The 17,377-nt window shown below is 41.1% G+C and overlaps 1 protein-coding gene across 1 annotated transcript in view; it reads left to right on the forward strand.

Moving 5' to 3' along the window:
* ALDH1A3 (aldehyde dehydrogenase 1 family member A3) overlaps nucleotides 1–17,377 on the forward strand; it is a 272,629-nt gene that overhangs the window by 55,008 nt on the left and 200,244 nt on the right. The window lies entirely within an intron of this gene.

The following is a 17,377-nucleotide window of genomic DNA, read 5'->3' on the forward strand; positions in this document are numbered from 1 at the left end:
CAGACTGCCCATTTGTTTCTAACTTTAGCACTATTTGATCTGTATGAAATGATGCAGGCAGTTACCAAGTTACACCCAGTGCAGGCATTCTAGGTTTCATGCAGATCCAGTGGAGATGGGAGAGTGCAATGTTACAAGAAGTGGAGTCAAAACTTTCTTGATTTACCAATAACGTAGGCACCATTTCATATTTTTCAAGTTTGTGCATATCCATTTATGAGAGGCCTACTTGAAAAGGAGGAGAGGGGGGCGGAAAAGTATAAATGTATAATATCATTGCCACTTTGTGACAAATCTGCAAAACATTTATCAGAAACTTGGAAAGATTGATTTTCTTTTGCTATATAAAATATCCTTGCATTCTCTTGATCAATAACATTCTATTTGCTTACACATTTAGCATTGTTTGATAAATCTGTATCACATGAGGAAGGTGAATAGCAAATTTCACCCAATGCAGGTATTTAAGGTTTTGTGTTCATCCAAAGAGGGGAGTGGAGCAAATTAAAGAGTGGGGTGAAAACGTTTAGATTTAGTACTAACTTTGGCACTGTTTTATGGATCAGCACAATATTTGGCAGTCTTACTATATTTATCTTGAGCTTGATTTTCTCAATTTCACATTGATATGTTCAGGACAAATTAAAAGGGCATGTCAAAAGAAGAGTTCTTCTGCTAATAAATTTGTCACAATTAGATACGCACAACATTTGGCAGACATTTAGCAGGTTTAGCTTTCTGTCAAGATTTGAGCGGATCCATCACACGGAGTGGGGGAAATAAGGGGCACTAAAAGTTTCATTCATAAATAACATTTGCATACTTTTATGAATCTACATGCAATTTGGCAGACAGTTAGCAAATTGAGCCATTCATGCAAGGCCAGGCATGTCCAGCGAATGTAGTTGGGTGCAGGTCCTGGCCAAAGGCTGTGCATATCACTGAACGGTTAGATGGGAATAAAATTTGGTGCATCATAAAAACATGAAATTCACTGATTAAACACAGTTAAAAGTTAGTTACATTTCAATTAAAAAAACGTAGAAATTCCAGGTATGATGTACAGCACACAATACATTCCATGACATAAACCCCTCTCTTCTCCGCCATGCTCACTACACCTTCAGTGATGGCATGTAACAAAGATGGCTGTCTACAAATAACTTAACATGGCGTGTGTGTGAGATATGGAATGTATTGTGGATTGTACATCATTACCGATGAATTTCATGGATTTTTCGGTTATGTGTTCATTGGACCATAACTAACATTTAACTGAATATTTTTATGAATACAGTGATAAGAATCAAATATTAAAAGTCATAAACAACATAAAAGACACAACCTTGCCACACTAGGTATTTATGGTATACTCCGGGCCACTGGAATTATGCAGATGTGTTGTATTCCGCTTTAGGTGTCCGTATATAGGTTTTCCTGATACATGTCCTTATGTAGGCACAATTCGTATTGCCCTTATATACCCATAATATCCCAGTCCTTATTTAGGCATTAGCCATGCTATCCAAATACAGGCATGGTTACCTACATCCGTCCACCCCAACGTCACAACGAGTTCTTAGAAACCAGACCCATAAGCTCTTGAGAGTTCCCCCAGCACAGGATTATTGATTTCTTCAAGAACTCATTTATTATGCATGAACCACAATTCCCTAAGGGTTCATTCCTGACTTCTTCCTCTGCCCGACTTTACGTCAATGCTAACATTCCAAGGCACCTACCAGGTATAAATATACCTTCCCTTGCCCAAGCAAGTAGGAGGAGACCTCAACTTTAGAGGAGCCGGTGTCCCGGCCTGACGCACTGACAAGAGACGCTGTCATCCCAGCTTCCAGTGTTCTGACTCCCTTCGCGGGGTGTTAGAGTTCGAGACCCGGAAAGAGATTCCCACCTCTCTCATTCTCAAGGTATGGAGCTGACTAGAACCTAGAGGGACTCTTAGCATACCAAACTTGGCATACCAGACTTAGCATACCATACTATAGAATACATCACCTACTTCTTACCTTGTACTACACTTAGGTTAGGTACACTTGGGTAGAACTAGTTAGAGAAGCATCTCATGAGTACTCGCATTTTTAGTTTATGGTATTTATATATATGAATATATGTGTCATAGCTAAAAGATGATGCTAGCGCAGTATTATTTCTTTCTACTGCTTACGCTGTACATAATATATCTTGCATACTGTCTTACGATTGTAACAGCTCATATCTCTTACACGATAAACAAGACTGTTCAATAAATCCTTTTTATTGAAACGCCCGTCTATTCTTACTGTGTAACTCTGAAGAAACTAAGCATGCACGATTAGCTGAGTGTAACTGTTATCTGTTGTTTCCACGAATCTGAGAGTGTTCCGATTCTAAACGGAAACAAACTTGTCATGTTTATGCGGTTGCCAGAAACTACTACCTTCTTGTTTTCAAGGAGTTTCTAGTGGCCTCTGGGTTAGCGGGTACAAATGAATTACGTGTAATATACTCGATAGGGGCATACTGACCTCAGTACTATGCTAAATCTCTAGGGTATATTATTCCAATGCGCAGAGCCTATTAGGGAAATGGGAACTACACTACAGAAGGAGAGGGACAAATTATGCAGCAGGGTTGAGTACGTTATGCGGCAAGAAAAGGCGAATTATGCGTGGTAATGCGGCAAATCTTTTATTAGTAGTACTTCATTACTTTATTCTTTTTACACTAGTTAACACTGTCTGAGCATTGGTGCACCTCATTAGTACCAGTATAACACCGAAATACAGCAACAAGCAACAGAAAGGTGACCTGTCAACCTTTGCAAATAGACTAACATTGCACGGCAACACATACCGCTGTGTTTTTAGTAACTTTTTAACCGCTTAAGCTAGATACCAAATTATTATTTTTGTTAAAATCTTCAGATTATGCCCCAGATGATAAATTATGTGGCAAATGCATCAAATCTATAATTGTGCGAAAATTGCTGCTTTCGCACAATGGCATAATTCCAGGAGCTCTGGTTATACCCAATATATATTGTTCTCAATTATTGATTTTGAATGCTGTGCAGTTCATATTTCTTTTTAGGAACAGAGAGGATTTTGATCCTCTTACCAAAAGCACACAGTGTAATGCTGCAACATATAGGGATAGATTCTAGTGCAGTGAAAATGAATGTCTCAGGCTTCATGGTGATTAATTATGGGACTGGAAAACCTGGCTTATCTCCTCTGTTATGGATAGAGTTTGCTTGTTACATATGACTTAAATATCTCATGGCCCAAGCGTACAGAGAAAGATGAAGTGGGTCATATTCCACAATGTTGAGCAAAACAAGGTGACACAGAGTGTGAAAGTACGTATCAGGCGGAGTAAACTTTAGCCTCGGGTAAGGAATAAAGATAATTACTTGACACCTGAGGGTTCCATGCAGGCACGGTGCATTGCTTGGTATTGATTCTACCCATTGTCCTCAGCCTTAATAAGGTCTGAAAGGACAAAACACTTGTCAGCTTCCCTGATTGACCTATGTAACCAGCTGTTCATCTTTACCAACTGTATATATGTGACTACTTTTGAAGAAAAATAGATCAGGATTTTTGGACTTAACTTCAAGTCTATGATAAATCTTATTCCTACTGTGTAACTGATTTTAGGTGTGCTCCAACCTTTATTTTTCATAATGTACTATTTTCTGGCTCTGCCTCATAGTTACTCTCAGACTTTCCTTTTACTCAGTGTGGGCGCTTTCCTAAGGAATACCTGAATAACCAGGCGGCATAAAAATGAGTGAAGGGGATAACCAGCTTTGCTTAGCATGGCAATGTCAAAAATGCACCGTGCTGGTTTCAGATTGACACTGTTCTTGAAGATTATACCCCCTCCCCCATTAACTCTGTGGCAAAATATGTGTTGGAAAGGAATGAAAGGAATGAAAACAGGGCTTGATCGTGACACTCATGCCAAAATGGAGCTCTTAAGAGGCTCTGATGCAAAAGCCACCAGAGAAGTGAAAAGAAAGAGTAGACTTGTCCGACTCCAAATAGAGAAATCACTTAGCAATGTTAACCATTCTCTGTCTGGAGGATATTGCTTTCTAGAATGGATGGTGGAAGTATACATGTTTGTAATTGCACCTACGTTTTTCTTTTTTTTACCATTATAGTAAATAGTAAAGACTATCTAAAGTGAAGCAACTGACGTATTGATAATCTTTCTATGAATGGTGGGTGTAGATTGGCTTTTGTTATAGTCTGAGACGTCCTAACAGCAAAGGGCTTCAGAGCTGTACTCCAAGGTAACATTTAGAAGCATGGAGGATTGAGAAGAATGTATAATCATGATCCCCTCCATGGAGATCTGGGCACCTAGAGTGTAATATAATATGTCAGTGACTTCTTTGAGCCCCGTAAACTGAACCCCAGAATGATCCATTGAATAATTGTGTTTGTTGTTGAGACCACAACATGCTGCAGTAGGCCGCAGAGCAAGGAATACAGTCTATTTTTATTTTAACAGGAGTGGAAAGGTATCTGAGGGATTGTTGTGGAATCTGATAGATTTGAGGGTCTGCAGAATATTTTATACCCGCTTTTTAATAAATTCAGGTCAGACATTGCCTTCATTGAGGTCAATTGGCACCAATATCAATGGAATTTGGAATCATCACATATAATGAAATATCAGGGCCTTGCAAAGGGATTGGTCTGCAGCCAAATCATTTTTGAGGTGGAATCTGATGAAAGTATGATCTGTTCCTGGGATTGCCAGTGATCTGTGCTATCAACACAAAGCAACCCCAGTACATGGTATGACTTCAACAGGTCATCAGGTTCAACTTAGACCTTTCTGACCTGTTTAGAAAGTAGGCAATGGACTCTGTCCCGAAAGGCAAGTGGCAGGTCCCAGGATGCTACTGCGAGCATTTGTCAAGAGCCCCTCATACTGAAATATGATCTCAGGAGCTGAACAGCAAAATCCACCTTCTCTTCATAGCTACATTTGATTTTGCATATACTGAAAATAATGACTTACTCTTCCCAGTGGTGAGTACACTAATGATGGTGAATCAGCCATTGGAGCTTTTTGGTCACAAACCATGACCCCACTTAAATCCCTTCAATAAATAAATATTGACCATCGAGGCTGTCCTTTGTTAAATGAGAACAGTTGCAACTTGAAGGCATAAAAATTAGACTGACTGTGAGACCCCTGCAAGAGAGGCAGCAGAGCCAGATCAGTGCAGAAAGGAGTCACCTGCCTTGATGAATGGTTCGCATTTTCTAATTTGCACTAGATGGCAGGGGTCACCTGGCTAGTGGGCAAATTAAGTAAGGATAAACTGACCAAATATTAAAGATGTACACAATCATAACGGAAAGAGTGCAAGAGTTATCCTAAATCCTGCAGTTTACCCCTTTTTAGCACACCTCAAAGATTTTCATACATTGCAGTGTAGTTAAGCTGTCTTTCAACTCTGACTCTTCATACCTATTGCAAAAGTGAATGAACATCTTTTTTAATCTTTAACATCTACCTTTGTCCCTGACTGCTGTCTCAAACCTATCCTCTGTGTGCAAACTTGATTTATTCTCAGATTTGATAAAGCGAACATAGGAGGATTCCTCTTGGACACAAACGTCACTATTGACTTCCACTATTTGTCGATTAAATTTAGGATTGTAAAAATGTACCTTAATGATTCCCTCCCCCCAAAACATTGCTCAGGGCCTAGTAGCCCTTGTGCCTTCTCAGTCACAATACCACTAACCTTGGATTTGGAGCATTGTGCTGCCGGGTGTAAAGCACTTCAAAGCCTTGTCAGGGGTAGTTAGCGCTATGCAAATGCAATTAAAATACAATACAATACGGTGGATATTTCCATTGGACATGTTTCTTTCTGCCTCCGCCATGGAAATTCCTTTTCGTCAGCTCCGCACCTCATGTCACAAGTCCATGAAGTTGGGTCAAAATACCTGGACTATGGTAATAAGTGACAAATTTGAGAAACAAATATCTGTATTAAAGTATCTTTCCTAATTAGTCTTGAGATACAAAAATATTGCAGTAATAAGCTAAAAAGCGCATTGTACTAATGAATAGGAAAAGGTCTTGTGAATTTGATTCTGATTTTCCTGCTTCTCCACAAAATGTTACAATGCATCACATATCCTACAGTCAGACGAACCGTATTGAAACTGTGTATTAAGTTAATCAAACAACTAAAACAAACTTATTTACAAATAAAACAGTGTAGGTTCAGTGGGTTTTTATTATACTTGGGACATTTTCTTCACTCTCGTCTTAAATTTTAGATGCTAATTGTTATTTTTGAGGTCTTGTAAGGACATTTTTAAATAGTAAGGACTGAATACAATGACTTCATGTAATTTTATCACTCTTAACAAATGCAAACTTTTCTTCTTACTGCTCTTATGTGATGCACACTTTTTTTGCCATAATTACAGAAGTGGCATGTGTTCGAAATTAAATGGCTTTATTTCACCTGCTTAGTCCATTTGTTATTGTGCTCCTTTGCAATATTCTTGCACGTAGTGTGACTGTCATTAGTTTTTTTTTTAAGTTTGAGCTTATTGAAAACCAAGAGAAATAGAACAGCAGATATAATAAGTATAATGTATTTCAGTTAAACATAGAGATTATAAAGGAGGGAAAATGTACAATGGTTATCATAAAACATTTTGTATGAAGAAAGGGAGTGAAATTAAAGAAAAATAGGAGATGGAAAGGAAAGGAGGGGGGAAGGAAGAGAAAAAAGGGGTGAAAAGTATATCATGACTTTATAACACTAGAAGAAAAACAATATATGGAATTAATCACTGTAAGCATAATAAACATCTGGGAATAAATAACATATTATAATGTAAATACATTAGGCCTGGGCTAATATTCCGTTCCGCTCGCGGAAATTGTGATAATTTGACATTTTCGCATTCCACGGAGAGCGCGAAAATGTCAAAATTTCCGCAATCCGCATTTTACCGGAAATTTTTTGCTTGCCCGCACTGTAAAATAATACATTTTCGCATGCGCGCGATCGCCTTACCTGAATCCCCGCGTTCGCCGACAAGCTTTCCCGATCCGGTCGCGTTCTCCACAAGATGTTGAATTGTTGGTAGCCATTTGCGCTGTCTCGCGACAGTTCGCGCCCGCAGTAACGTCATTCGTCGCGCGATCACGTCTTTCTTCTCGCGATCATGCACCGCGAGACAAGTGAAAACAAGATGGCCGCGCCCGCGAGCAACCGCATGGGTAAGTTGGCGAGCCGCGTCCACGCAGAAAATACCGCGAACGGGCGGGAAAAAAACTTCCGCATCTTCGAGATATTTCCGCGTTTGCGGAGATTTTTAACATTTTCGCGATAATTTGCGAAAGAGAATTTCGCAAATTCCGCCCACCCCTAAAATACATAAGTAAGAAATAGTAATGTCTTAATATTTTAAGAAAAAGACAACATGGTGTATTTATGGCGGTTTCCGGACATCATCCGAGGTATTTACAACATTAACAATAGAAGAAGCAGACCAGGTTAAGTAAGTATTCAAAGGGAGCCATAATAGTTATCGAGTCTGTGATGAAAACACACGGCATTCAACTAGGTTCTAAAGGTGACTTTGCCTGCTTGTTTCCAATTTGAGGTTATTAAATGTAAAGCTACTGCTAGTAATAGATCTAACAACTTTAAGTTAGATGGTGACGGGGCCTTTGAGATGACAAGGAACCTAAGAAAATGTTAGGTAGAGAGAAAGAAATGTTAACTTTAAAAATCATTTTAATTTGGGACCAAACTAATTGCCAAAACTGAAAAATACTAGGACAATCGAAAAGTATATGTTTTAAATCAGCATTAGAGCAGGGACAGGAACAACAGGTAGATGGAGTGTTAGGTGAGAAGGATGCTAGTGTTGCAGGAGAAAATAATAGGCGTTGATAAACAAAATAAAGAGTTTGAGAAGTATTAGTGGTTCTTGATGTTTTGTGACTCTTAAGCCACAATTTATCCCAGATGGAGATTGGCTAGCATTGGGCTAAATCCTTTTCCCATGCCAGCTCAGTCTTTGACTTATGTCTGCCAGAAGGTAGGAATACGTGCTTATAAATAGAAAATGTAGAAGGAGATGTATTTAATATGGGAAAAAGAGTAGAACATGCCATCGAGTCTTGCGGCGGATGACAGTGAGATATTGATTAAGAGAGGGGAGTAAAAGATTATAATGCGATTTAAAGGAATTAGGCAATGAAAATTTGGTTTGAAGATCAGTAAAGGATAGGGGAAAGTTATTAGTTAAGAGTTGTGAGATCCAAAACAACCCTTTGGATCTCCAAGATTTCCAGTAAATGGTACGATTTTTGATACGTAATAATTTATTTTGCCAAATGGGCTGTTGATCAAGAGAAGTAGAAGAAGGATAAGAAGATGGTAGAAGAGGAGTTAGAAGTTTACAATTATGGGAAATAACTGGAGGATGAAAAGAGGATATGTTATTAGTGAAGGCAAGGGTTTCTTGAAAGTCAAAAGTGGAGACAAGAGATTTCTCTATAGATATCCATACTGGGGATGTGTAGAGGGTTCAGAGGAAAGTCAATGGGAAGATTATTTGAAAGAGAAAGCATAATGATAAGATTTGAAATCAGGGAATTTAGGCCACCACTAGATTTGTCTTTTTTTTAAGGAGGACACGGCTATTCGAGGGGGCTTGCCTTTCCTGAGAAATGTTGTTAAAAGCGAATCAATTTTCTTAAAATAAAATCCGGGAATTTGCACAGGGATCATTGAGAGAATATATAGAATCAGAGGAGTAAGCATCATTTTAATCGAATCTAGTCATCCCCACCAAGCGAGGAAAAGAGGGTGCCAACATGCAATAGTATAATTTAATGTTTTTATAATATGATCAAGGTTTAGTTTTAAAGTCTCTGGGATAGTCGAGGAGAACCAATAAGCCCAGATATTTTAGCTTAGAAGGCTGCCAGGAAAAACCAGTATGGATAAAATAATGTTTAAGGCATAACACATTGAGAGGTAATTCCTCACATTTATCTGGATTAAGGCGATAGCCTGATATTTGTGAAAAAATATCAACCTGATGTAGAAAGGAGGGGAGAGAAGTTGCAGGATTAGAACAATATAGAAGAATGTCATCTGCGTAGACAGACATTTTACCTTGATGTGAATCAAGTTGAAAACCAGAGATCTGAGTATCCTGTCTGATCTTAATCCGGGATTTTACTATTAACAAAGATAGAAGCTCTGGGTCCCGAATGTAATAAGGAAATTAAGGAGATCAATTTGGAAGGAAAACCTAGCCATTTTAAAGCATGACACATAAAATCCCATCCAATCCTGTCAAATGCTTTTTCAGCATCTAAAGCTATGGCGGCAATAGGATAGTTTAGGGAAGAAGCCTTGCTAAGTATGATGAAAAAGACTCTAGAGTTGTCGGATGATAATCAACCTTTTACAAATCCAGATTGTTCAGGGCCAATAAGTTCAGGTAGGATAAAGTCAATGCGAAGACCCAGGATTTTTGCAAAAATCTTATAGTCTGTGTTGACTAAAGAGATGGGGCGATACTTTTTGCAAAGGGAAGGGTCTTTAATATCTTTAGGGAATAAACATATCATGGCTTCCTGAAAAATGCTGTGAGATGAACCATTTGTAATAAAAGAATTAAATAAAAGTAAAAGATTTGATAGGAGAAGTTTAGAAAAGAACTCAACAGTAAATCCATCGGGTCCTGGGGCTTTACCTCGCTGTAGTACCGATACTGCATGGATAATATCTGTTAAAGTAATATCAGATTCCAATGAATCAAAATTGATATGTTGAGAAGGAGGGGAATTAATGGATTGAAAATAAGAGGATAGATCTGATTGAATTGGTTGCGTCTCTGGAGTATATACATTCTTATAAAAGAAAAACAAACTCATTTAAGAAATCATTGTCTTTAAATAGTGAAGTACCAGCAGCGTTCTGCAAAAATTCTATTCTAGTTCTTTCTTGCCTTATTTTTAAGTGGTTAGCCATTAATTTCCCCATTTTATTCTGACCTGCATAGTATCAAGAGCTGCTTTTTAAAAGATAGGAGGAAGCGGCTTCTGTGGATATTCTGTTAAAAGTGAGCTTCGCATCAATAAGATTTTTTAAAGAAGATTCAGTATTAGAATGGTAATAAGTATATTCAAGTTGTTTAATCTTAGTGAGTAATTGAGTGATTTGGACTTCAAAAGATTTTTTCTTTTGGGAAACAAAATTCATTATGAAGGCTCGAGTGGCTGCCTTAAAAGAATCACGTATATATATTGAGAGGGTAACTGTTCCTAAAGACACGACTAAGGAGATTGTATGTGCTCTCAAGGTGTAGACAGGTCGGGTAGAGTGTGGGGAATTTCTCCTTTTGAATATAGTGCCCTCACACACCCTTTCGAGTGTCCTGCTTCATCATAGGGTGTTGCTCCTCGTGAGGGTGGCGCTGCAGTCCCCCACGGGCCCCGCAAGAGGGCTCTTTGTCGGAGATCTTTTTGTTTGGAGACGCCGCAGTTGTGCATGGGGGTGTGTGGGCCTATCTAAAGGGAGGTGGGTGGTGCGTTAAAAATTACTGGATAGAGTACAAGACCTTTATTCACAGCTCTACCTAGTAAAAATTAAAAATAGTGATCCTGGAGCTCCTCTTGGAGAAAAAATAGAGAGGGCAGATGTGAAGATAACTGCTGCTCTCAGGATAGTGAGTGGGAGTCCTAATAATAAGTGGTCAACATGTTTCGCGCTTCAGGGTGGGTCCTTAAGGGATCCCAATGCGCTTCGTCAGGATCAAAATCTAAAGTGAGTGAACCAATTGTGAATATACGAAACAGGTTTCAAATAAGGTGCTGTGTTGTAAACCTGTGGTACCTTATTAATAAGGAAATACAGCGTCCTCGCGCTGGTAGGTGCTCCTTCTTATTTGGAAAACCTTTACCCAACCTGGTAGGGTAGAAATACAAAAGAGACACACACATGGACAGAGGAGAGGGAAAACAATAAGAATAATAGTAAAACATAGCATCTGGTAATCATTAAACATAGTATGTTGTGATTACAATGTAACCCAGCACAAGGAGTATAATTTCAAGCCATGCTTCGAATGATTACATGCAGGTACAATGAACTTGTGTTAGAAAATTATCCAACATCGTGCAGTAGACCGCTATAGTGGGGTGCGAGTTATGTTTTGTCACTTAGCAGTACTCGAGTGCCATACAAAAGTTATCTGGCAGCCTGTGTAAAGAGACTGACAACGGTCGTACCGTGAGAGTGGAGCACTATTACTCGTGAAAAACTTGCAAAAAAACGGAACTACATGATAAGGCCTACCCTTAAAGTGTAGGGAATGGGCTCCATCAGCAACGCGGAGTAGGCAGAAAGAGAGACTGGGAAAGGGAAACAGAAAGGTATACCATGGACGTTGGTTTCTGGTAAAATGTCAAAGGACTCAGAGCGCATGAGCTCACCTCTTCGTTATAAGTGGATACTCACGAGTGCTCTTTCGCCAAGGATGTGGTAACCTACCCCTCCTCCGTACAGCGCTGGAATGGGTGAGGGAAGATGTAAGGACGTGCTTCTTAAGTATGTTCCTCATTAGTGCTGAGTTCCGGGTTGGGGCGGTCCCGGGGCGCCGGACAATGACGTCATGACGTAGCGTCATGAGTAGTCATGGTGATTTTTGGAAATCTTATGACGCTGCTGGAAGACGTGGTGGCGTGATGCGAGTTATTGCCATGGAGATCAAGGGAGTTGCTTAGTGCCGGAATTTGACGTGGTGGCAATAAACAATCCGTTGTTATGGTAATCGGGGGTGTGTATGACGCGGGAAAATGTCAACGCGTTCGTAGATTCATCGAGAGACATCAATAAAGTTTTCAGAAATGAAAAAAATGTGTGGAACACAGTCTCATGAGAGAAAATGATGTACCTGGGGGAGTACTCTGAAGCCGTGGTGGTAGGTCGGCGCCGGAGGGTGGCGTGAATATGTTGCGTATATACAATGCTTTAGACCTTTGTGTTTGTATTACAACGAGTATCTCATCATTTTTCTAGTTAATCCATGTATCAGAGTGTATGTCATGTTTGATGCGCAGGATGGAATTACAGGGAAGTCCCGGATAGGGATATAGTATTACATTACTCTAATTATTATCTGCATAGACAATTTCAATGTTAGAAATGGGGTGTCATGTTAACTCAACCCATGGAATTTCGTCATTCAAGCCCCTGGTATCACATCTCAATCTGTGGACCCATTGTTGTTCCTGTCTGAACAGAGTGCGTTTTGTCCAGTAAGGGTTGGAGACAATGATGGTCCATCTTAAACTGTTCGCTGTGTGTCCTTGTTCTGCAAAATGTGTCAATAATTTCGTGTTGGTTTTCCCTCGTCTTATTGTGCTTTTGTGCTCCCCCATGCGAATTTTAACTGCTCTTGTGGTCATACCCACGTACCTCATGTTACATCGGCAGACTATAGTGTAGACACAGTTAGTCGTGTTACAATTCGTGTGTCTGGTTTGGCGCCAAGGTGTAGTGAGGCCCAAGTCGATTTCTTTTAAAATCGTGGTCTCTGCACATGTAGAACAGGAGCCGCACGGGTAGTTGCCTACTACTGGTGGTAAAGACCAAAGTGTGGATTGATGTGTAGGTTGTAGTCTTGGCCTAGTATGTACCAGGTGATCTCTTAAATTCTGCGTACGTTTGAATGCAAACAGAGGTGGTGGGCCAGGTTCAAATGAACCTGAATTCAATATTGGCCAATGTTTCTTGATCGCCTTCTGTACACTGTTGGAGCTGGGAGTGAATGTGGTGACACAAGTCATGGTGTCTAATTCAGATTTCTCTTTTATCTCGAGGAGAGATGCCCTGGGGCTGTTTCTGGCTCTTTTTTGAGCTTGACGAATAATGTTACTTGGGTAATGTCGTTTTGCCAGATTGTTTCTGAGAAGTTCAGATTGTATCTCAAATTCCTTGATAGTGTCACAATTCCTCCGAAGACGCAAGAATTGGCCAACCGGAAGGTTGTTTCTGAGTGCCCTAGGGTGGTGGCTGTCATAGATCAGGAGGTTGTTCCTGTCTGTCGGCTTCTTGTAATTAGTTGTGTGAAGGCAACCATTCTCCAATGAGATAAGGAGGTCCAAAAAGGGGATTTTGTGACGTGATCTTGTGCTTGTGAATTTCAAATAAGGGTTGAGAGTGTTGACCCAATTGCAGAATTCCATGCATTGTTCTTCATTCCCTCGCCAAAATAAAATGACATCGTCAATGTAACGACGCCATAGAAGAATGTGTTCCTTAAAGGGGTTGTTATCTCCTAGAATGTGTCGTTCTTCAAAATGGGCCATGTAAAGGCATGCCAGACTCGGCGCAAATGTGCTTCCCATGCTCGTGCCTTGTATTTGATGGAATAGTTGCGATTTAAAGGCAAAGAAATTTTCTTTTAGAGCAAGGGAAGCACAGTCGCAGATAAATGGAATAGGAGTTATGAAGGGCCAAGGTTTGATGTTCTGGAGGGTGTCCTCTAGTACTTCCAAAGTGGCGTCCTGCGGTATGTTCGTATAGAGGGCTTCCATGTCCATGGTCACTAGGAAGTCTATTTTGTCTGCATCTGGAAAGAGTTCAATGAGATTGAGAACCTCTGTGGTGTCTCTCAGATAGGTGGGAGTCTGACTCACTAAGGGGCGTAGATAAAAATCGCAGAACTTGCTTAGTGGTTCTAGAACAGAGTTGATGCCAGAGACAATCGGACGGCCGGGAGGGGGGGTCACCCCCTTGTGGATCTTGGGAAGTGTATAAAAATACGGGGTCCGAGGGTCTTCTGTCGTGAGAAAATTGGCTTCCTGTTGTGAGATCCAACCTTCAGCGGATGCCTCGCTGACCATGCTCTTAATCCGGGTCAAAAGGCGCTTGGTGGGATCTTCTGTGATCACTTCGTAATATGTGGTGTTGACCAGTTGGCGGGTGCATTCTCTGTCATAAGTATCCTGGTCTTGAATGACAATTGCACCTCCCTTGTCAGCTGGTTTTATTATAATATCCCGATCTTCGGTGATGGTTCGGAGGATGGTTCTTTCTTCTTTGGATAGATTGTCATAAGGTCGCTTCTGATTTAAAGCTCCTACATCTTTGAGGACCGCTTGTTCATAGGTAAGGACCTCATGAGGTGTCATAGCTGTTGTGGGGGTAAACTTTGAAGGTTTCTTCAGACCCGTCTCAGTAGGGGGGTTGTCTGGTTTTCCTTGAAAAAAAGCCTTCAGTCTGACTTTTCGGAAGAACTGATGAAGTTCTTGGTGTAACCTAAAGGGGTCTTCTTTGGGTGTAGGAACAAATCCCAACCCCTTTTCAAGTAGCGTGGTTTCTCTGTCTGTGAGAAGTCTAGATGAAAGGTTCACCACTAAGGTCTCTGGCCTCTTGCCTGGCTCCGTAGCGTCATTGGTTCCTGGTCTTGCCATTGTACCTTCTTGTAATTTCCTCTTCTTCTGCCTCTTCCTTTGCCCCTCCCTCTGTTGTGAAAAGGTGGGTTCGGGAATTGTTGGAAATGGGTCGGCAGAAGATGATGGGTTGGAGGTACGTGCCACATAGGTGGAGGTCCCATCCATTGTCCCGGGTAGCCAGGTGGTTGGAAAGATGGGTGAGAGAATTGAGGTGGTGGTGGAGGATTCTGGAATAAGGTAGGGCGTGTTGGTTGCGGTGTCCCTCTGGCGTACTGTGTGTACCGTTGTCCTTCATAACTCGAATCACTTCCAAATGATCCTGTTCTGCTAGATCTGGTGCTACTCCCTTCATCAGAAGTTGTGTCGTAGTTTTGAAAGACATAATCTTCTTTCGTATAAGGGTACACCTTCTCTTTATTGAACCGTTTTAAATCTTTTTGGAATTTCGTGATCTTCTGCTTAGTTGGAAAGTCTTTGTGTTCGTTCATTTCCTCATTAATTTCGGCTAGTCTTGACTTAAATGAAGAAATAGAGATACCTGTTTTTAGACCGTTCTCAGCTGTGGTAATTTGAATAAGGAGTTCATCCGAGAGACGTTTTGCCGTGTTGATTATTAACACGAGCCAGTCTTGTGTGCACTTCCATGCAATTTGTGACCATTCCGTGCGAAATGTAAGATCTTCTAGAAAAATCCTTGGAGATATGGTAACTAAGAGACCATTGGGTGCTACATTAGCCCTCAGGTATTCTGTCATCATCAGCCCGTGCAGGGCTGTCTTAATTTGTAGTTTCCTCAGTGATAATAGGGATTTCCAATCCTCTGCTTTACTGCCTGTTGCTGCGCTGCCATCTTCTCCTAATAGTGAGGGTGCCCGGAGTATTTCAGCTACCGTGGCATCATCGAAACTGAGACCAACGGTATCCATAGTTGGTATGGGTGTGGGGGTTGATACAGACTCCCTGGGTGGTATAATTATGAAGAGATCAGTAGTGTTAATGTGGATAGAAAAGGGAAAATATAGATAAAATGGTCCCACGGCTAACTGCCGTACGTTAAATCATACTACAAAAAGAGGGGGGGACCGGGAGCGTGATTGGAAATAGGTCCAGTACCCGTGCTCCCTCAGAATCACGTATATATATTGAGAGGGTAACTGTTCCTAAAGACACGACTAAGGAGATTGTATGCGCTCTCAAGGTGTAGACAGGTCGGGTAGAGTGTGGGGAATTTCTCCTTTTGAATATAGTGCCTTAACACACCCTTTCGAGTGTCCTGCTTCATCATAGGGCGTTGCTCCTCGTGGGGGTGGCGCTGCAGTCCCCCACGGGCCCGGCAAGAGGGCTCTTTGTCGGAGATCTTTTTGTTTGGAGACGCCGCAGTTGTGCATGGGGGTGTGTGGGCCTATCTAAAGGGAGGTGGGTGGTGCGTTAAAAATTACTGGATAGAGTACAAGACCTTTATTCACAGCTCTACCTAGTAAAAATTAAAAATAGTGATCCTGGAGCTCCTCTTGGAGAAAAAATAGAGAGGGCAGATGTGAAGATAACTGCTGCTCTCAGGATAGTGAGTGGGAGTCCTAATAATAAGTGGTCAACATGTTTCGCGCTTCAGGGTGGGTCCTTAAGGGATCCCAATGCGCTTCGTCAGGACCAAAATCTAAAGTGAGTGAAACAATTGTGAATATACGAAACAGGTTTCAAATAAGGTGCTGTGTTGTAAACCTGTGGTACCTTATTAATAAGGAAATACAGCGTCCTCGCGCTGGTAGGTGCTCCTTCTTATTTGGAAAACCTTTATCCAACCTGGTAGGGTAGAAATACAAAAGAGACACACACATGGACAGAGGAGAGGGAAAACAATAAGAATAATAATAAAACATAGCATCTGGTAATCATTAAACATAGTATGTTGTGATTACAATGTAACCCAGCACAAGGAGTATAATTTCAAGCCATGCTTCGAATGATTACATGCAGGTACAATGAACTTGTGTTAGAAAATTATCCAACATCGTGCAGTAGACCGCTATAGTGGGGTGCGAGTTATGTTTTGTCACTTAGCAGTACTCGAGTGCCATACAAAAGTTATCTGGCAGCCTGTGTAAAGAGACTGACAACGGTCGTACCGTGAGAGTGGAGCACTATTACTCGTGAAAAACTTGCAAAAAAACGGAACTACATGATAAGGCCTACCCTTAAAGTGTAGGGAATGGGCTCCATCAGCAACGCGGAGTAGGCAGAAAGAGAGACTGGAAAAGGGAAACAGAAAGGTATACCATGGACGTTGGTTTCTGGTAAAATGTCAAAGGACTCAGAGCGCATGAGCTCACCTCTTCGTTATAAGTGGATACTCACGAGTGCTCTTTCGCCAAGGATGTGGTAACCTACCCCTCCTCCGTACAGCGCTGGAATGGGTGAGGGAAGATGTTAGGACGTGCTTCTTAAGTATGTTCCTCATTAGTGCTGAGTTCCGGGTTGGGGCGGTCCCGGGGCGCCGGACAATGACGTCATGACGTAGCATCATGAGTAGTCATGGTGATTTTTGGAAATCTTATGACGCTGCTGGAAGACGTGGTGGCGTGATGCGAGTTATTGCCATGGAGATCAAGGGAGTTGCTTAGTGCCGGAATTTGACGTGGTGGCAATAAACAATCCGTTGTTATGGTAATCGGGGGTGTGTACGACGCGGGAAAATGTCAACGCGTTCGTAGATTCATCGAGAGACATCAATAAAGTTTTCAGAAATTAAAAAAATGTGTGGAACACAGTCTCATGAGAGAAAATGATGTACCTGGGGGAGTACTCTGAAGCCGTGGTGGTAGGTCGGCGCCGGAGGGTGGCGTGAATATGTTGCATATATACAATGCTTTAGACCTTTGTGTTTGTATTACAACGA

The sequence above is a fragment of the Triturus cristatus genome, chromosome 3_1, assembly GCF_964204655.1.
Source record: "Triturus cristatus chromosome 3_1, aTriCri1.1, whole genome shotgun sequence".
NCBI lineage: Eukaryota > Metazoa > Chordata > Amphibia > Caudata > Salamandridae > Triturus > Triturus cristatus.